This window comes from Ochotona princeps, chromosome 16, assembly GCF_030435755.1.
Source record: "Ochotona princeps isolate mOchPri1 chromosome 16, mOchPri1.hap1, whole genome shotgun sequence".
NCBI classification, from domain to species: Eukaryota; Metazoa; Chordata; class Mammalia; order Lagomorpha; family Ochotonidae; genus Ochotona; species Ochotona princeps.
Window position 1 is genome coordinate 10,466,096 of NC_080847.1, and position 20,634 is coordinate 10,486,729.

The 20,634-nt window shown below is 43.7% G+C and overlaps 1 protein-coding gene across 2 annotated transcripts in view; it reads right to left on the minus strand.

The window, feature by feature from the left end:
• The window catches only part of HYDIN (HYDIN axonemal central pair apparatus protein), a 312,592-nt gene extending 291,958 nt beyond the window's left edge, over positions 1-20,634 (minus strand). Inside the window, exon 1 of one of the 2 annotated variants that reach the window (XM_058674096.1) lies at positions 20,464-20,621. The gene's annotated coding sequence lies outside the window, so the exon portion shown is untranslated. Of the gene's footprint in view, positions 1-20,463 lie in introns of both variants that reach the window. The other variant, XM_058674095.1, reaches the window with a different exon arrangement.

Consider the following 20,634-nt stretch of genomic DNA (forward strand, 5'->3'; position numbering starts at 1 on the left):
ACTTCTATTGACAAGAAGAGAGGAAGGAAGGGTTAGGAAGGGGGCTGGAAAGTCGAAGCCGGTCCCCGGGACTAGGGGTGCGGAAGTGAGGTGACACCCCTCCCTGTACCCCTCCTCGAAGTACCGTCCCCGGGACCGCGGCAAGGACCTGCTTCCCTGGCACACCGCGGCTCCCACCTCATTTCCACACTCCCTTCCCTGACGAGATACGAAGTTCAACTCACAAACTCGCAGCCCACGGACCCCTGAGCTCACCCACCGCACGCTGCCGTTTCTTCTCAAGCCCTCGGCGTCCGGCGCCACCGTTGCTAGCTGTTGCTACGGTAACCACGAGGCGCTGACATCCCAGCAAACCGCGCGATGATTGGAGCAGACCAGCGTCTGTAGCAACCGCCGGGCAGCTCTTTTGGGCGCAGGAAGAATTTGGTTTCCAGGGACGCCTCAGATACCGTCTCCCGGAAGTTACCCTTCACCAAGTAATTGCCCTAGTGTATCAGGAGCCTTTGACATCAAAAGCTCAAAAGCTAAAAACAAACAAACAAAAAAAAAAAACTACACTTCAATTTTGTACAAAACAAGTGTATAACTTATCTGTATTCTAAATTATGTTCAGTGAAATAAATAAGTTTAGTAGAAATTGAAATCATGAAATTATTTAATTTGATACATACCACACACAAAGGTTTTGTTTTTCAGCAAAAGATATAAAAATTGCTAATGTTCCAGTCACTGACACTCATTGACTACCAAGTCAGGCTCATGGGTTTGTCCCAGAGGTGTGTTCTAGATGCTAAAAGGCAGTAACAGCCAGGACAATCTCTCATTGCTTAGCACTTTCCTGTGATGATAACAAGTGGTGCTGTCTTTCCAATAAAAATAAATAAATCTCCAAAGAAGAAGTAGTAGTAGTAGTTCCAGTGGCACTGTGACAGAGAGTGCCAAGGGCACTGACTGCTGTGGCCATGGTGGCCAGGGGCAGCCTCTGAGAGCAGGTGGCACCGGATGTGAGACAAAAGATACCAGCTCCGGAGGAGCTGAGGAGAGGGCGGCACAGGCAAGGGAAACAGTTAAGGCCAGAAGCCAAGGTGGGCTGTTTACCAACATGCGCAGCCAATGTGCCTGCAGCCGAAGTACAGGCAGGACTGTGGGAAGTCCCCCTTGCCTGGCTCATCGCAGAACTGTGTGCTTCTCCTCCACACATCCTTGCTGCTCTGCCACCCTCTGCACCCTACCACATCCCCCTATTGATTTCTTCCACGCTCCTGTTGCTTTTTACTGTCGGTGACCTCCATGAGGGTCATGGTATCCCCACCACCTGAGATCCTAACTGGCTCAACAGGAACACCAAGTAAATGCTCATTGACTCTGTGAACCAACACCACAGTAATGCCAGGAACTGTGGATACCATGGGGATAAAAACAATAGCAAAGTCATGGAAACAATCCAGATGCCTTTCCAAAGAGGAGAGGTTAAAGAAACTGAAGTATATCTACTCCATGGAATATTACTCAGCCACTAAGAAGAATGAAATTATACCATTTGCAGCTAGATGGTCCAAACTAGAGACTATTATGTTCAGGGAAATAAACCAACCCTAAAAGGACACACACCATACGTTCTCTCAGAAATAAGGCAGCCTTCATGCAAACAGTAACATTAATAACCCTTTCCATACTTGTTTTTTTTTTTAGATTTGTTCATTTTAGTACAGCCAGATATACACAGAGGAGGAGAGACAGAGAGGAAGATCTTCCATCCAATGATTCACTCCCCAAGTGAGCCGCAACGGCTGGAGCTGAGCCAATCCGAAGCCGGGAACCTGGAGCCTCTTCCGGGTCTCCCACGTGGGTGCAGGGCCATCCTCGACTGCTTTCCCAGGCCACAAGCAGGGAGCTGGATGGGAAGTGGAGCTTCCGGGATTAGAACCGGCGCCCATATGGGATCCCGGGGCTTTCAAGGCAAGGACTTTAGCCGCTAGGCCACGCCGCCGGGCCCTCCATACTGTTTTTACTACATCCCATGTGTCCTGATGTTTTCATTTTCATTTCTTCCAGTTTCTTTTCTCTTGTCGAATTCATTGCTGGCTCATGGATCTCACAATAGCATCATTTTATCCAAGAGGCTTTTGTGTTTTCTTTTCTTCACCCATGCGTTAGTTATTCAGTGGTATGTTTTTTGACTCCATGGTGCTGTAAATTTTTTGTTTTAATTTCATACATGTTATTGACTTTGTTTTGTGATTTCTCATTTAAAGAAATATATAGTGATGGCTTAATAGGGACTGTCATATTCAGATGTGAAGATACAATGCAATATGCATCCCCTACTTCCAAAGCAAAGACGGACTCCCAATAAAAATTGTTGGACATATCTAAACATTGGGATGCTGGACTGTCTGACATTGTCTGTACCAGTAATGTTGGGGCACACTTAAATAACAGACTAATAGACTTACGACTGCTTATGAAGGACTACACTATTGTAATAAAATGGGGAAAATCAGACAGGGGGTGGGATTTTAGAGGGAGTTAGGGAAATCTCAGACCCTATGGAATTGTACCATAAAATTCAAAAGGAAAAATGCTTCCAAAAATGTGGGCAGCACAAACACCTCTGTCCTCACAAGGCTTAAATGTTGGTGGAATGAATGAGTTACAAACTATGTGGGCAACTATGTGCAGAATGGAATGGTCCAGACTAACTGCTATAGGATTCAATGTGATTTCAATAATTCTCCTGAAATACGTTGTAGTTCAACCTCAGAAGTATTCAGTGCCTGCTATGTGCCAAGCAGTGGGTTTATAGCAAAGAACAAGATAGACACCGACTCTGAGTGGATGCCATGCTGTCCACAAGAGCTATCACTGTACTTGCAGCATGGAACACGTGATACGGGTCAGGTCTTAATCAGAACAGGAGTGCAAGTTCTGGATTTCAATGACTTAGTATAAAATGAGAACGCAAACATCTCATTACTAATTTTCTTTAAAATACATTTCATATTGAAGTGTTTTCATATTTGGGGCTGCTTAAGAATTATTACTAAAACTAACTGTGGCTGCCTTTTTCTACATTTCAACCATTACATTACATGTGTGCTTTATGTTTATTTCTGTTAGACTGAAAACTAGTGAAAAATTTTCAGTTAAATTAAAAAAAAATGAAATCTGGGCCTGGCGCAATAGCGTATTGGTTAAGGTCCTCGCCTTGAACATGCCCCGGGATCCCATATGGGCGCCGGTTCTAATCCTGGTAGCTCCACTTCTCATCCAGCTCCCTGCTTGTGGCCTGGGAAAGCAGTCATTGATGGCCCAAAGCCTTGGGACACTGCACCCATGTGGGAGACCTGGAAGAAGCTCCTGGCTCCTGGCTTCGGATTGGCTCAGCTCCAGCCGTTGTGGCCACTTGGGGAGTAAATCATCGGACAGAAGATCTTCCTCTCTCTCCCTCTCTGTATATCTGATTTTCCAAATAAAAATAAATAAATCTTTAAAAAAAGAAATTAAAATTAAAAAATGAAATCTAGTTTAAGATGTTTAAATAGACATTTTGGCTGGGGAATGGTAAACAAAATTTCAAGTGCATCTTCACACCTGGTTATGACAGTTTTTATTAAACAGTTACTATATATGCCCTTAAATGAAAACCCATAGAACAAAATCAACAGGAAGAGAAATTGAAAACTTATAACAACATAAAGTTAAATAACATGCTACTGAATGACCTATGTCACTGAAGAAATGAATAAGAAAAAACTTTTTGAAGAAATGAATGTAAAAACGAATATATCAGAACCCATGAGATGTAGCAAACACAGTATTAAAATCTCCCCTGCCTTGTTCCCTGTTTTGTAGTAAAATAGTCTATCGAGTCAAGCCAGCATCTTACCTTGCCTTGGTCTACTGCCACAGTTTCCAAACCATGCACTGAGAAGCCACAGATACCACAGCCAACTCACAGGGTGTCCTGGGATATATTAAAATGTCAAGGGCATCACAGAAACATCTGGTAGATGCTGTGCAAACTACTAGCTTGGGGGAGTTCACAGTTTCGATTTTCCATTATCATACTCCTTCCAATGATACCAAATCTGTTCAAGCTGTTCAACTGCTGTGGTAAAACAGAAATGCCTACAGAAAACAATGTGGGACAACAATGAAGGAGTGTTCTCCCAAACCACTTCAAGGCTTCAGAAGATGCACAGTGGCCAACAGACACTAAATTATTTGTAAATACATTCTTACTAACATAGTTGGATCTGATTGCCAGTTGGCTGTTTCTTGTGGCCACCGATGCGATGACACAATCAAAAAGATATAAAAGCCGTTGTTGGCCTTTCCACCCTTCCTTTAAAGAGATCTGACTTCTATTTTTAAGGTAATCCAGGTAGAATGCATCATCAATGCCCCATGGGTTTGGATAAGCTGGCCTCTTACGTACAAAATGTCTTTCTGAGACCATGTGCTGTGCCACTCAGGAAATGCATGTTCTCTGCTTCCTCTTGAGGGCTTGTCTAGTGTGATGAAGTCAATTCAGAAACTATGCATCCAGCACTCACTGTGTGACTTCAAGTAAAACAGACAACACCAAGGAAACCGAGGTTATAGACTCAGTTCTATGATGGATTAATTTTATGTCCTGGGACTAGTTACTTCACCTCTCAGCTTCTGAGGCCATTTCAGCTTCTGCAGCTGTTAAGGGGCATGATCCCATCATTAAGATGTTTGTTACAAGGCTACTCGGTGTTCATCACCACATTATACTGTAATTCAGTGCTCTAAACCTTGCCACTTCTTGTAATCACTTCCCTAGCATGTCTTGTACAACACTTCTTCCTCACTATGGACCCCCAATTTTACCACTCTGTGTATATTATCCCTGTTTGTCCTGTGTTAAACCCGGTGCTTCAAACATAAAACAAAATTATTTCCTGTTCATTCAATAATTAATTTTTACCCTCTTTAGGAGTGCCATTGGTCAGCACTGAGAAAACACACACCTTAAACAGACCAAGTAAACAGTATTTCTGCCAATACAAAGCTTCTATTCTAGGGTAAAACATCAAATAATAAAGCACTAAGAGGTAAAATATCGAAGTGGGAGGTGTTAGGAAATAATAAAACAGGATGCTGTAGTGGGGAGGTCTGATGGAATCAGGCCAAGGTCACTGGAGTCAGTGAGTCCAGCAGTGAGGTGGCAATGGCCACCCTGCATCTGCCACAGGGCCCGTCCCAAAGTGGCCTCAGGGAGGAAGGCCACTGTCCAGACAAGAGGGGACAGGCAGGCGGGGCTCAGCAATCACAAGGTGGCGAGGTCACCAGAGGGTCATTCTGAAGACAGAGAAATGAAGTGTAAAATATACTTCCTAAGTAGTGGGCTGCTTGATGGCTGGGAGGGATTGTAATATGCCAAGTGGTTTCTAGTGGGTGCCATGAACAGAAAATAATCCCTTCCATCGGTAGAGGACTGGACGTGTCTTGCTAGTATCCCAGACTAAAGTACTACAATGAAGCACCACATTTAATTGTCCAAGAGCTTGTTTCAAGAGCAAAAATATATCTTACTTTACATCCTAAGGATTAATCAATATAGTCGATATCTAGGTTGGAATAGAATTTAAAAGCAGGTGTTGTCCTGTTCCGGATTTCCTGCTGGGACTGCCTGCAAGACTGCACTGTCAGGGATGAGGTGTCAAGAGGACAGCCCAGGAGAAATCCTTGTCTAGGGGAGACACTCATTGTGCCTGCTGGCCCTGAGACATAATTGAAAGAGCAGCGGACAAGATCAGGGATTGATCCACGAGGGCAAAGCATCTTACTCACAGCTCTGAAACTGGAGGCACGGGCTAAAAAAGCTCTAAGGAGCCAGTCTGTGAATACTCTTCCAAAACCATCACCAGTGATACAAATACAAGAGGATTTGATACTTGTCAATATGTAGACAAAAGTAAAGTTGTCTCCTGCTAGGAAAATACTTGAGAATGCAAGGTATACAATTACAGTTTATATATACCTTAAACCCTACAAAATCTGAATCATCCTGCAGATAGAGTTTACAACTAAAAGAAGGTAAAGCACACAGATACACAAACATTGCAGAACAATAAGTACACCACAGGAGCATGCCTCAGTGCTAAAGTCGCCCGTCCCACACTGCAGTGATTGGGATCCAATTCCCCACTCAAGGTTCTAGTGCAGCCTCTGGGAGGCAGCAATGATGTTCCCATACGGGAGACCTAGATTATGCTCCTGGAACCCAACTTCTGGCCAAGGCCAGCCCATGTCACTGAGGCTATTTGGGGAGTGAAGCTGAAGAAGAAACTCGCTTTCTCTTCTCTCTCCCCTCCATCTCCAACAAAAATTTTAGAACTGTCCCACAATAAATAACATTGTGACAGTCTATAAAAAAATCAATAAGCATAAGAGCAGTTAATAATGGGAAACCTATGACTGGCTAGAGTTGACAAGAAGGCTTCAGAGGAGAGCAGCACTTACAGTAGCTATTGATCAGTTCATCACACACTGTGTCCAGCCCTTGCTCCAGTCACTGTAGGACCACTGAAGCCACGGCCCTTTCGTTTGCATATGTTGCTTATACAACAGCTAATCAGTGAGTACTTGTATGCCAGGCCCTTGGGGTGCAACTGAGAACAAGCTAGAATTCTAGAGAGCAGAAAAAAAAGATGAGTCTGCTTCCAGGCAGAGGCAGGGGATAAAACAGCCCTTGTAAACAGCTCACCATGGTCACCAGGGTAAATTTGACGATTTCCGAGATAAAACTTCATCTTAGACACTTGGGAATGAAAGACTAGGGAGCAACCAAGCCACAGAATACAGTGAGAAGGAAATGGAGACCGGCTCTTGAACTCTGCGGGAAGGGGGATTGACAAACCTCAATTTCTCTCCCTTTCTCTCTTTTTTCTAGAACAACAAGGAAGGATTTGTGAAATGCCTGGGCAAGACCACCCAAAAAGAGAAGAAGAAAATACTTGAGTCCACAGAAAGTTTTTATCTGATAATTACAATATCTAATCATAGAAATGTAGGTAAAAGAAATCATCCAATTGGGCCTGGCGCAATAGCGTATTGGTTAAGGTTCTCGCCTTGCATGCACTGGGATCCCATGTGGGCGCCGGTTCTAACCCTGGCAGCTCCACTTCCCATCCAACTCCCTGCTTGTGGCCTGGGAAAGCAGCAGAGGACGGCCCAAAGGTTTGGGACCCTGCACCCGCATGGGAGACCCGGAAGAGGCTCCTGGCTTCGGATTGGCTCAGCTCCAGCCGTTGCAGCCACTTGGGGAGTGAATCATCAGACGGAAGATCTTCCTCTCTGTCTCTCTTCTCTGTATATCTGCCTTTCCAATAAAAATAAAAAATAAATCTTAAAAAAAAAGAAAGAAATCATCCAATCCTTTAAGGACATATTCCCCCAGACAGCTATACACCAAAAACTCTACAACTAGATTCCTAGGAACAGAAAAAATAGTGTCAGTTTTACTCATATGAGGGCATTTCAAAAAAGATGAAGTGGGAAGGTGTAAATGGAATAAAAGGTAAGTTTATTTCAGTGCATAATATTTTGGAAAGCCATGTGATGTCTTTGCAATATGTGCACTTTGTACGAACTTTTTTCAAGGCCCCTTGTATTTCCCAGCTGGACTGCAGGTGGAGGTGTACAATCTGCCACAGTGCCTGAGAAGGTTCTCCAGTTTCAGCTCATTTCTGGCTGTTACCACAGTGCAGGTCATCTACACAATTCGCTTGAGGAACTAATGCAAAGCAAGTGAGGTGAGTTCCCAGCCAAAGGTGGAGAAACTGAGGACTCAAGTCATGACCAAATCCCAGCACCATTTCACAGGGGAGCTCAGCGCCATGTCTGCGGTCAGTCACCTCTTCCACATTCTGTCTCTAAATGCTACTTTGCTTCCAGGCACATCCCGAGGCCACAGCAGGGCTCTAACAGCTTGAGTAATGGGGCAGCTTATAACTTATTTAGCACAGTCCTGGTCCCTCATGATGTTGAGCAACAAGTCTGCCTGTTAAAGTCAGACCTAACCTAATGAGAGTATACAAGAATTACAGCTTTCCCTCATTAATAACCACCACACGCACACACAAAAAAAAAGGGATAAGAGAAGTCACTGGGGAGAAATTCATCAAGAACCAAGAACTGGGATAAAAAAGATGAACAAAGCACTCCAGAGATTCAAAACTTGAGTGAAACAAACCGATCCTGACCCATAATAGCCATAACTGGAGTTTGGAGGCTGTTTCAGGAGAGCGCACTCCCGCACAAACCCAAGTGCTCAGTGCCCTGTGGACCCTGCCATCCCTCCAGCCCAGAGGAAAGGGGGAAAAGAGTGAGTTACTTTGCAAGACTGCTTAGCAGGTTACAGAAATATACCTTCACAGTATACTTTTGGGTTTTCATGGACACAACCATGGGAAAGCTCTGGGTTGTCAGAAGTATCATTCATTTGCTCACTCACTTATTCAACCGAAATTACTTGACTGTTTCCAACTCCCAGTTGCTGAGAAAAGCTCCAGGGAAATCAAGATTTGTAAGACCAACAGGCCCAGCCTTGAGGACCACACTGTGAGGAAAACAGTCCTAGACTTTCGAGTGCTGTTCTGCTACTTATGGACTAAGTCATTTTGGACAAGTCCTCTCTGATCATCAGTTCTGATGTCTATGAAAACAGGTCTAACAATACCTGCACTTACCATACCAAAACTTGCTAGAGTTCACGGAAGGTCATAGGGTACTGCGTAAGCAGTACTTACTGGTAAGCTGCAAAGTCTACACCAGCCATCGTGCCCCATGCCTACTCAGCCTGGGACTTAGTTGTCCATGGATTCCTTGCTCACATGTGGTGACAACGGTGTTGAAGACATCAAGTCTTTACCAGAAAGAGAGGCCAGAAAGTGAAGCAGTAAGCCAGTGGTCCTTCACACTTTGACCTGGCTGAAAATTGGAAGAAACAGGAAAGTCAAAATCCAAAGTACCCCATTAGCTCATTTCCTCACTAGACCATCCCTGAGACGTTGAAGTGTCCTCGGGCCTCAGACCTCATTAGAAAAGCAGATGGACATATCAGAGGGGTTAATGGCAGCCAATGTTGGTCCCGGGATGATTTGGCCCTTGACCCTCTAGAGATGACCATGACTTTGAAAGCTCAAGGACTGGCTTTTGATGGGGATTGAAGAAGGCAAGATCTAAAATTATGCTGGGGATTTAAGAAAAAGAACTCTTCCTTATATTAACAGATAAAACAAGCCATGAAACTTAAAACAGATTAGTAGCAACTCCAGACTGTGAAGTCAGTGTGCATGTTGCATGCCTGTTCCAATGAAGGTAAACATGGAAGGGCTAATAACAGAAAGAACAATTCAAGTAGTCTTAGCATTACATTAATAAGGCAAGACTGAGACTCACACGGAGAAACATGGGTATACACCACAGTGTTTGTGTGTGTGTGTGTGTGTGGTGCATGTATGTTTAACTCTGTGTATTGTGTGCCTATGTGCATGTTTTGTGAGTAACTGTGTTAAGCATGTATGTTGTATGTTGTGTGATTATGTGTGTATTAATATTTTGAGTGTGTGTGTACATGCATACTTCTTCAAAGCCAAGATGAAGATAAGAACATAAACCTAAATCCACATGGATAAGGTAGAATTACATGACATGCTTGTCCAGTGCTGTTCTTGCTTCTGACCAACTGTCTCAGTTTGTTAAAATCTGTACCCTGCTTACCACTAGACCCTAAATAAATGGTCTTTGCCTCTGTTGCTGCCAACTGCCATGGTCAGCAAGAGTCACTTAGCAGGCCTGGTGGCATAGCCTAGCGACTAAAGTCCTCCCCTTGCATGCACCAGGATCCCATGTGGGCACCAGTTCTAACCCCAGAGGCCCTGCTTCCCATCCAGCTCCCTGCTTGTGGTCTGGGAAAGCAGTCGAGAACGGCCCAAAGCCTTTGGATCCTGCACCCATGTGGAGACCTGGAGGAGGCTCTGGGCTCCTGGTTTTGGACTGGCACAGCTCCAGCCACTGCAGCCACTTGGGAAGTGGAGAAGTGAATGAACAGATAGAAGATTGTTGTCTCTGTTCTCCTCTCTGTATATCTGACTTTCCAATAAAAATAAAATAAATCTTTTGAAAAAGAGTCATTTAGCAGTGAAATGTTTATCAATAAATGTGATTCCCAAATGGCATGAAAACATCCATAGTTTGATAACATTTGATGCTTTTGTCAGATTACATGTAAGATGTTTCCCAAACTAAAAAACAACAACAACGAAAAAAAAAACAGTTTTTGTTCCAGTCTCAGAAAATAATTTGGCAATTTAGGAATTCAAGAAATAAAACAGTCCTTAATCAATGCTAACTATATCAGTCTCTGCCTTTCCCACACTAGCAGTTTCACTGAGCTGCTAACAGCTGCTCAGTATTCATAAGTATGCAAAGAAAGCATTTATCTTCCTGATTAATTAATCCAGTGACTTATCCAAACTCCTGCCGTGGGCACTCTCAGACCCACAGTTACTGGCTGCGTGCTTGTCTTCCTCCTCCCTCCCCTCCACCACTGCCCATGTTAGCTCTTCTTTTTCTCCAGCTCTGGGCAGCAGATAATAAAAGTGGTCCCTCATCTAGGCAGCTCTAACATTCCTCAGAGGATTCCTACAAGACGTCCACAAATTCATCATGCACTTTGTGCCTTCAATACTGTAGATGTAGACTCACATGGGTAAGTGGCAGGAGGATTCTGAAAGCCAACTTATCTTGTTCACATGTTCATGTGCAACATGCACAAATCAATGGAGAAGCTGCTATCTTTGGAGAACCCCTCATCCAGAGAAGCCAGCTAAGCAGTCCCCCTTACTCCATCCCCTGACAGAGAAATGATGGATAAACATGCTCTAGTTTTAAGCTACTAAAAAGCAAAAACTGAAAGGAGATTTGTTTGTGCATACATTCCTGAGCAAATACATGTTCTCTTTCCTCTTTTGATCTGTTGCCTTTTTAAACCTGATATGAACTACAGCAAGTGAAGAGTGATAATGCCAGACTTGAGGCCAGGGGCAGTTCTTCCCAACCAAGGCCATGACAAAATGTGATGCAAGATCAGGTGACAGAAAAAAAGAGTGGGTAAAGCTAAAAAACTGTGAAAGGAAAAAAAGGTTCAGTGGAACACATGGACAGTAACTATCAATAATGGCTCATCATCTGTAAAAATCATGCCTCAGTAAGTTGCTAATAACAGGAAAAACTGTGGGGCTTAGACACATGGCGAGAAAAACACAACGGGAATTCTGTATTATCCATTCATTTGTCTGTAAAAATAAAACGGCTCCACAAAATAAAATCTATTTGTTAGAAGTCTTCTTCTTAAAGCTTTTGATCTCTACCAATCTATCATGGGAGTTGAAGGCCATGGGAACAAGAAAGTTCTTGTTGCCCTCTCATCATTCCTCCATCGTAAGTCATACCCCATCACTAACAACCACACCACCTTGTCATCAGCTGCCTGAAAGCAAAGGCTAGGACGGGCAAAGCACCTCACAGAAGTTTCAGGAACCAGGAAAGGGCAATGAGGGTGAGATAGCAATGGGATGACAGAGGGGAAAGCTAGCCTGAGAAGTACAGGGTTTTCCCAGTGGCTGCCAACCTAAACCTCACACATCTGTGCTTTTTGGCTACATCCAACCATTTATTCAACACCTGGGCAAGCTGGGTGCCATTCGACTCTGGGGAGATGAAGCTCCTGCTCACAAGAGGCTCATGGTCTACTGGACAGAGAACATGTCAATGACAGAATGTGTCATGGAAGGGTGCTGTGTGTTGAAAAAGAAACTAGTGTTTAAGCAGCACTGAGGGGGGAACATTGAACTCTGTTCATGGAGGCGACAGTTTCTGAACCAGGCCACCTGAGATCAATAGTGGGTCACCAGGGTAGGTGGGAGAGGAGTACTCTTGGCATATGAGTCAGCAATTACAAACACATTGTGAGAGTCAATCATGTCATGTGTTTGAGGACATAACAGCTGGAACTTCTGGAAGCTTTGGAAATTCTAAATTTTTGGCCCACTGTTCACCTTTCTTCCCCCATGAGCCCTTCCTCCCCTAGCCACCTCCCAGTAAGTGACACTCCCTGCAGAACCCAGAGCGGAGGCAGCTGTGGAAATGGAAGTGAGACCAAGTATGGATTTCCACCCCAAACAGCTTGCCACCACTACTTGGATGCGTCACTTCCAAGAGGAGCAGGAAGATCCTTTCCCCAAGACTCTAGAGCATCCACAGGCTCTGATCCATCCATCTGACCCCACCCACTTCTCTACCTTCTTTCTGATGCATGACTTTGACAACATTCTCATTATTATGGCCTCTGGTCCAAAACTGACTTAATTTTTCATGCCTTCCGTTAGGAACGACGCATGACTTTGTTTTGAAGATGCACACAATTCTACTTGCAAAGCCACTATCCTGAGGGGTTTGTTAATGCATCAAGCCACAGACCTCTGAGGAAAATTCTGGTTTTTGTTTTTTATTGTCCCCCAAACAAGACAGTTAAGCTCTGGCCCTAGTGGAATCTCTATTGGTAAGCTTTAGGAGAAAAGAAAAAAAAATGTGATTGTATAATTGGGGGTGGAGTTGTATCAGAATCTTGGAAAACAGAGAAAAGGAAGGCAGATTCATAATCCTCAAACCAGGTCAAACCTTTCTATCCATGTTTACATCAACAGTTTACATTATGTAACACGAATGACATAATTTTATTCCCTCAGTGCCTTGGTGTGGGATTCCCCTTGAGAAATGATCAGTCCCTCACAGCAGAAGGAATGCTATTACGCCCCAGGGATGCAGTAGGTACAGGACAAACAGCTTCAGTCTGGGGGATAGGAGAGGGCCTGGGGTCCAGCTCTTCTCAGGCTCTGCTACTCTGGGCAAATCACTCACATTTGGACAGCCTCAGTCTCTGCACTTGCAAACTGGGGATGAGGTTACATCTCCATCTCAGCCCAGGCAGTCTGCTGCTTTAATAGAAATGCTGTGCACTGCAAACCTTACAAAATCGGCATCTGACACCCAAGAACAAGGCTGTGGCAGATGCAGTGTCTAGTGGAGCTCTCCTTTCCACACCGCAGGAGCTGTGTGAGGGAGCTCTCTGGGGGGTCCCTTTGCAAAGTATTAATCCCACTTATGAGAGCTTTTCCCCCATAACCTAGTGAACTTTCCAAAGCCTTCTCTCCCAACACCATCACATAAGGACTAAGGTGTATCACATAGGAACTTGGATAGAATCTGAAGGGAGAAAATGTTCTATTTGTGGCTAGGGAGAAAGATTTGGACAGTCAGAGTTTGAAATATATACAATACATCTTTTAATGCATTATTTCCAACTCTCTTACAGAGCTGCACACATAGAAAGAAAAATGAGCTACACATTGGTAATAATGAGAAAGCAGAAAACTTGTATCATGATTGAGTTGCATAAATAAATCATAGTATAGTCAGATTTCAGAATACAAATATTAAATGACATGATAAACTGTAAGTATACAGGAAAAAATGCCTGGGATACTTATTTCAAATAATAATCAAGTTTGCAGACAGTATAGAAGCATCTTCATAACTTCCTCGGAAAATGCCATGTTATGAAAAAAACAAGCACAGATTGGAAAACACATTAATTGGAAGTCATATAAATTAAACACTGGTGAACATAGCAATCTGTTTGCTTGTTTGATTTGAGGGAGAGAAAGCTTACATTCACCACTTACGGCAAGGCCTGCGAAGGGTCAGGGTCCGAGTCAGGAAGTCAATCCAGGTTTCCCACATGGGTGGCTGAAACCCAGATATCTGAGTCATCATCTGCAACTTTGAGTGCTTATTAGCAGAAAGCCTGACCCAGGAGAAGAGCTGGGAAACGGTCTTGGTCACTCTAACATAAGATGTCGGTATCTTAACTGCCAGCAAATTGCCCGCCTGTAAATGTATCTTATAATTCCGTTTTTCCAAGATCCATTTGACATACCCCTGATTTTGTATGACCCAATTTGTCTTCAAATTTCCATCTTCTTATCACACATTTTGATGCATTCATAGTGAGAAGAGGAGGGTATACACACACAATACAGTGTTGAGTAGTCACTGGGGCCATTTTGTATAGTTGCAGAGCTCACCTGCCTCTGGAAACACAACTGTGGTTGGAAAGAATGATTCCAGCATTGCCTTTACACAGTCCAGAATTCTCGTAGGTCCATGAGAAAACACAAATATCTCAAAGCTATGCTATAAACTAACCCCTGAGCCCTGAATTTCTGTAGAAGGTAGGGAGCACCAGGAGTATAATGGGTATTTACTTCCAAGCCAAGGAAAAATCTGTCCGTGTTGGGCACCCAGCCACATTTCACTTGTGCCAGGCCAGGCCAAGCTGCCCTTCCACCAATCTCTATGCTAACATAGTATCAGTACCCTAGAGACAAAAATACAGGCCCCAAAGTAGGGCCACTTTGGGAAGGAACTAGAAGATGCAAATGTATTCTGAAAGCAGATGGTGTCTGGAAGAGGAAGTGTGTTGGCAACAAGAAGGGAACCACAGGGGGAAGAAAGAAATGTGGTAAAAGAAAAACAGCCAAAGGAGGCGGTAATTAAGTGTGAAGCTGAAGAATTCCAAGGGATTTTTCAGCATTGGCAACAGTCAGGCCTCTGGACAATTCCGCCAGAGTACACAGATATTGTTTTTCACCTTTTTCTTTATTAAAAGCATTCCTCTAGAGAAGCTCTCAACCATGATTTCCTGACACTAGTTTGTTAGCAGTGTTCCAAGGACTGACGTTTGCAAATAATGGATGTTCTTCACAGTTAAAGAATATTCCAGGCTAGACCTGTGGCTCCCTGGCAGCACCTGGGTGGGAGACAGTCACTGCCAGCACTGAGGGGCTTGTGTGTAACCCAAGGACTGGCCATCTCCCATCTCCCAGCATGTCTCTTCCCTTTGCTCTGGAGTGTACCATGTGTGGTAGGTAGGGTAGGCAGGACAACTCTAAGATTAAGGTAAGTCTGTGACAAGCACCAGCCCCTTCAAGAAGGCATAAGCATCTGAAACATTCAATGACAAGCAGATTAACAGATGGACTCATTTGCATTAAGTTACCTGCTCTCACATCTGCTCAGGATGTTAATGAGGGATGGTGGGCCAGCAGGGAACAGCTGTGGAGGCTGAAGGACAGCTACCCTACCTAGTGAGAGACACAAGCCCTGATGTCTTTACTGCCCTCTCCACTCCTACCTGCAGCAGTTCAGACAAGAGTGTGCAGGATGCATTTTGCCTTGAGGTGTCACAGAAACTGGCCCAATGCCAAGAATACCTGAGGATACCCTGAAATATCAGCTCTATCTTTGGGATAAGATGAAGGTTGGAAAGAATTTTTCTCCTCAAACATGGCCTAAAAACCTTCCTAAGGTCTTAAAAAGCAGGGCTTGTGGTACAAGTTCACTTACACAGGGAGCTTTAGGAATAAATGAGATCTAAACATTGCTGAAATTCCAGGCATTTATAAACTAAGCTCCAGCTTAACCTTAAATTAAAAAAAAATATATATACACATGTACATAATGTATATACACATATGTGTGACTATATAATGCTCATTTATGGAATACAAGTTAGGAAGTGCTTCTCATCTGAATTACTGTCTAACCCCCTTGAAGGTAGAGTTTACTTTTAAACAAGTCAGTTGCCTCTCTCAGATACGGATTATAAAACACACACACACACATATACACACAACTACAATGTCTTTGTCACATATAACAAGATTAACAAGTCTTTGCTATCACCCAATTCTTACTTCATCTCACATTTCCGCTACTCTCTTACAATGTCTTTTGACAACTGGTTCTTTTTAACTAGTCCACAAACAAGGCCCATGCATACCTATATCTTTTCTATCCATTAGGATGTAAGAAAAACTGGGAGAAGTGATACCCTAAAGGTAGTTAACACATCACCTTGCTTCTAAATAATGTTCTTCACTCAAAGGATCCAGGAATGCCTGCAGAAATGGCTGGCACAAGAGTTGGGGTAAGGAATGCACCAGATACATGCTTAGAACATGTTGAGCCAGAAAGCACGTACATGGTTAAAGGAAGATGCCAAGTGGATACAGGAGCCCAGTTGATGGAGCTACCAGGTTTCTAATCTGAGAAATTTGAGCATCAAAATAAATGAGAGTAAGAGATTATATATATAACTCATTGAACAAAATGAGAACTCATGAGTCCAACTAGTACAAATAAATGAATATAATGAATGATGCAGAATGGTGTATTTGAATATTTTAAAAATATTTAAGTTATATCCTATAATTACAAAAAGAAAAGAGTAACTTTACCATCAAGAACTGTGGCAAACACCAACTTAATCGAGATCAAAATGAACATGAATTGTGATGAAACACACATAAATAATACCACTGGACTGTAAAATGTAAAGGAGAGAACACAGCTTCACTTCTGTGATATTTCTCCCAATCATGTATGACTTGAGTCTATAATCACAAGGAAACATAAAATACCTCCAAACTGAAGGATGGCTTCCTAAATAACTGAGTTGTGATCATCAAAAATGCCAAGCTCATGAAACTCAGGGATTCAGGAATAGTTCCAGAATGGGCAACTAAACTAAAGGATCCTGTGATTCTAAATGGGATCCCTTAGCTGACAAATATGTGCTCATGGCAGTTGGTTAATCAATTTTAATTTCATGTTTATGACTGTGTTGTGGTTGTCTGAAAGAGGGCCCTTATTTATAGGAAAGACACACTCAAGTATTCAGGAATAAGGAGGCAGTAGGTTAGTAACTTATTCTCTTTTATATATATATATTTTTTTTATTGCATTTCATTTTATAACATCGTTTCATAGGCTCTGATGTTCCCCCATCCCCTCTCCCCGTACCCTCCCCCCATGGTGGATTGCTCCACCTTATTGCAGTATTACAGTTCAAATCCAGTCTTGTTTCTTTCATTGCATGCAATAACTTATTCTTAATTGACTCAAGGGGAAGAGCAGTAGTTTCACGAACTATATCTGACATTTACAGAAAGTCTGAGATTGTTTGAAGATAATCAAAATACCCCCCTACACACATGCACGCACACGCACAGAGTAACTCTCCCTCAGCCTCTTTTTCCTCAACCTAGCTCCTCTAGGAAACACAGAATAACTGCTTGATTCTGAGACTGCATCAACGTTCAGAGTGATGAACTGGTGTCATGGAAATTTCTAGGGAGGATCATTTTTAAAGTATCAGAGTGAACTCAGATATTTTTATATGGACTATGCTTCAAGAAATCACAGGAATTACTCATTTCTCAAACTGTCCTTGGGTCCACCAGTCAGCCACAACTCCAATCTCAACAGTTTTCACTCTGTCAGGACAGGACAAAAGGCCCCAGAATCATTGTTCGCACTTCCTTCCCCAAGTCTTGGAGAAGTCTTTTTGCTTTAAAAACAGGGAGAAAAATAATTTGGAGCACCTCGATTTTTTCTCAACTTTGCCTTTTTCTCCACTCTCACATGTCTGGCCAGCTTTGAATGCCTTCCAAGAGAAATAGCAAACAGAGGAAGTAAGCCTCAAGTCAAACTTGGTGAACATTACAACCATCTGCTTCTTTAGGTATGGAGAAGGTAATTAGGGAGAGTAATCTAATCCCTTCATTAACTCCCATGAATCAGAAATCATGGACAACAAATATGTTTGATTAAAAATGTTCTCATTCCAGGCCCTGAGGGTGAAATGTGGTTTATTTCTCTAGGAAAAGCATCCATACGTAGAAGGCAGATTAATTTCCAGAAGCCCTCACCCTAAAACGAGAGCTAGCCCATGTTGCATTGTTCTTTCTGGACTCACAGCTTGGTGATAATTCTTTTGATGCAAGAAAGGCTAATCAATAAACCACTTACCAACTGTAGGAAGAACTCAAGCATTCAATTCATTCATGCATCTTATTGGGCCTCTATTCATAGTCAATTACTTTTCTGAGCATCCCAAGAATAAACACCTGCCTCTGTGGAGTTTACTCTCTGATGGCAGCGGGGGAGTCAGCCATGGGAAGATAAATAAGTAAGTCACAAAGTACAAGAGAAACAAAGCAGGTGAGGACCTTGCAGGTCTCACCACCAAGAAGGCGACATTAGAATGGGACAAGGTGAGAGAGGAAGCCAGGTGGTTTTCTCAGAATCCTCCAGGCAGAGGAAACAGCTTGTGTGAAGATCTCAAGGTGTGAATGTGCTTTGAATAACTGCAATTGTAAGGTGGCCACTGTGAGCGAGCGAGAAGAGGGGAGCGAGAGAGGAGGTCAAGGACATGATCAGAGTAGCTAGGGTATCGCAGACCCTTATTCCAAATGACTTGGGAAATCATCTCTGACATTTGGACAGAAGGATGACTTTGCCCAACTCATATCTTAAGAGGATTCCTGAATGCAGAAAGAAGAGTGCAAGCTCAGGCTCAGACCAGTTAGGAAGCTGCTGTTAACAGTTTCAATGGGAGAGGATGGAGATGGCAGTGAAGGAGGTTAAAAGTTGTCATGCTGGGCCCAGTACAATGGATCAGTGGCTAAATCCTCAACTTGCAATTGCCGGGATCTCACACGGGTACCAGTTCAAATCCTGGCTGCTCCACTTCCCATCCAGCTCCCTGCTCGTGGCCTAGGAGGGTGGTAGAGAATGGCCCAAAACCTTGGAACCTTGTGTCCGCATGGGAGTTGCAGCTCCTGGCTTCTGATCAGCTTGGCTCCAGCCATTGCGGCCATTTGGGGGTGAAGCAGCAGATGGAAGATCTTTCTCTCTGTCTCTCCTTCTCTCTGTAAATCCACATTTCCAAAGAAAATAAACAAATCTTAAAAAAATGTGCCTGTTGTGTTGCTATGGAGCTCTTAAGGACAGAGCCCATGGGACATGCTGAAGCTGCAAGGTCCCTCTGGACAGCTACAGACAGGTTGGACACACAGATGAAAGACAGAGGTTTGTTTTGTGCACCTTGAAGAGCAGAGGCTCCATCCACTGACACGAAGAACACCAGAAAGGCAGGTTTGGGGAAACTGCTCACCAGCTCAGTTTTGGACAGAGAAGATTAAATATGTCTATTAAACAGCTAAATTAGGTTGAACACACAATTCTGGAGCTCAGGAGAATGGCCTGAGAGGGATGCATACAACTGTGTGGTGAGCGCAATCCTACTCCTCCAAGGCGCCTTGCTGTGAACTTCAGAGCCTGTGAATCCTGTGGTGGCAGAAAAGGACTTTGTAGATGTGATCACACATATAGGCCTGAGATGGGGGGATTATCCTGGAGTATCTAGATAGGCCCAGTGTTGTCAGATGGGCCCTTCAAAGTAGAGAATCTTTCCTGGCTGAAGTGGAAAAAAAAGTCAGAAGGTAAGACGTTGCTGACCTTGACAAGGGAAAAAGAAAACTAGTTTTCCCAGAGAAACCACGAAAGGCAAGGAGACAGATTTCCCCCTTCGAGTCTGCAGGAAGTAGGCTGATTTTAGCCCAGAGAAAATCGGATCAGACTTTTCAACTGTAAGATAATACATTAGCCACTCATTTCATGGTATTTAAGTCCTTATGTAAAAGTGTAATGATTAGGGACAGAAGAGAGGAGTCTCGGGCCTGAGCTGTGAGGTATTTGCACAATAAAGTCAGAGAAATGAAGAAGACCTAGGGGAGACAAATGGGAAGCCACGGACTTGAGACAGGACAAAGTGGGGTCCTGGAAGTCAAGTGGAGAATCAGCAGCACATACTGTTGTGACATTGTGAGATGAGGATCTAATTGGGAAACAAGATGGACAGAATGAGGGAGCATGTGTGCTGGGCCATGTGTGCTGGGGCCAGCTGCCCCACAGAAGGGAGAGAGGCCCTCACCACTCATGTCACACAGACAGGACAATGAATGACACCTACCCAAAGGGCTGACTTTCTCACCCACAGGGACTCTCCTCACAACCTTAGCCCAACCAGAACACTGGGATGCTGAAAATCAGATCAACCCTCTTTCTCCTGGGAGAAAGGGTGTGAAAGGCGAGAGAAGAGGAGAGAAGAAAGAGGATAGATTGCACTCAGCTTTTCCCTGCAGTTTGATTGCAGGCCTGTCAAGGGCCTCCCCGGTAGCACGGCATATGCTCTGAGCTCAAGGGAGTTAGTACAACATCTCCAGGCCAGGAAATGGCTTCTTCTTAGAGAAGACATGACGTTGTCAAAACTACAATCCACACTGCTTTGGTGCCTGGCATTTCATGTGAGCTATAGCCTCACACAGCCATCTATGCTTTGTCTTCCTGAACCTTAGAGTGTGTTAGGTGCTCATCCGTAGAAGATCGAAGTCAGGCATGGAGGAGCCTTATGGACAGACACGACCGCAGCCTTGTCTATAGTTACAGCTATTTGCTTACCTGCTCATCTTGCCCCTGACTCACAAGTCTGCAAAGAGGTGAGGCTGCGTCCTCTGCTCACTGCATAACAGGAACAGTAATTCACGAGTCTCCCGGTCACTGCAGGTGTCAGACATGGTGCTAGTTGCTTTCAGGCATTCCGTCTTCTCATAACTCCATGACGAGACAGCA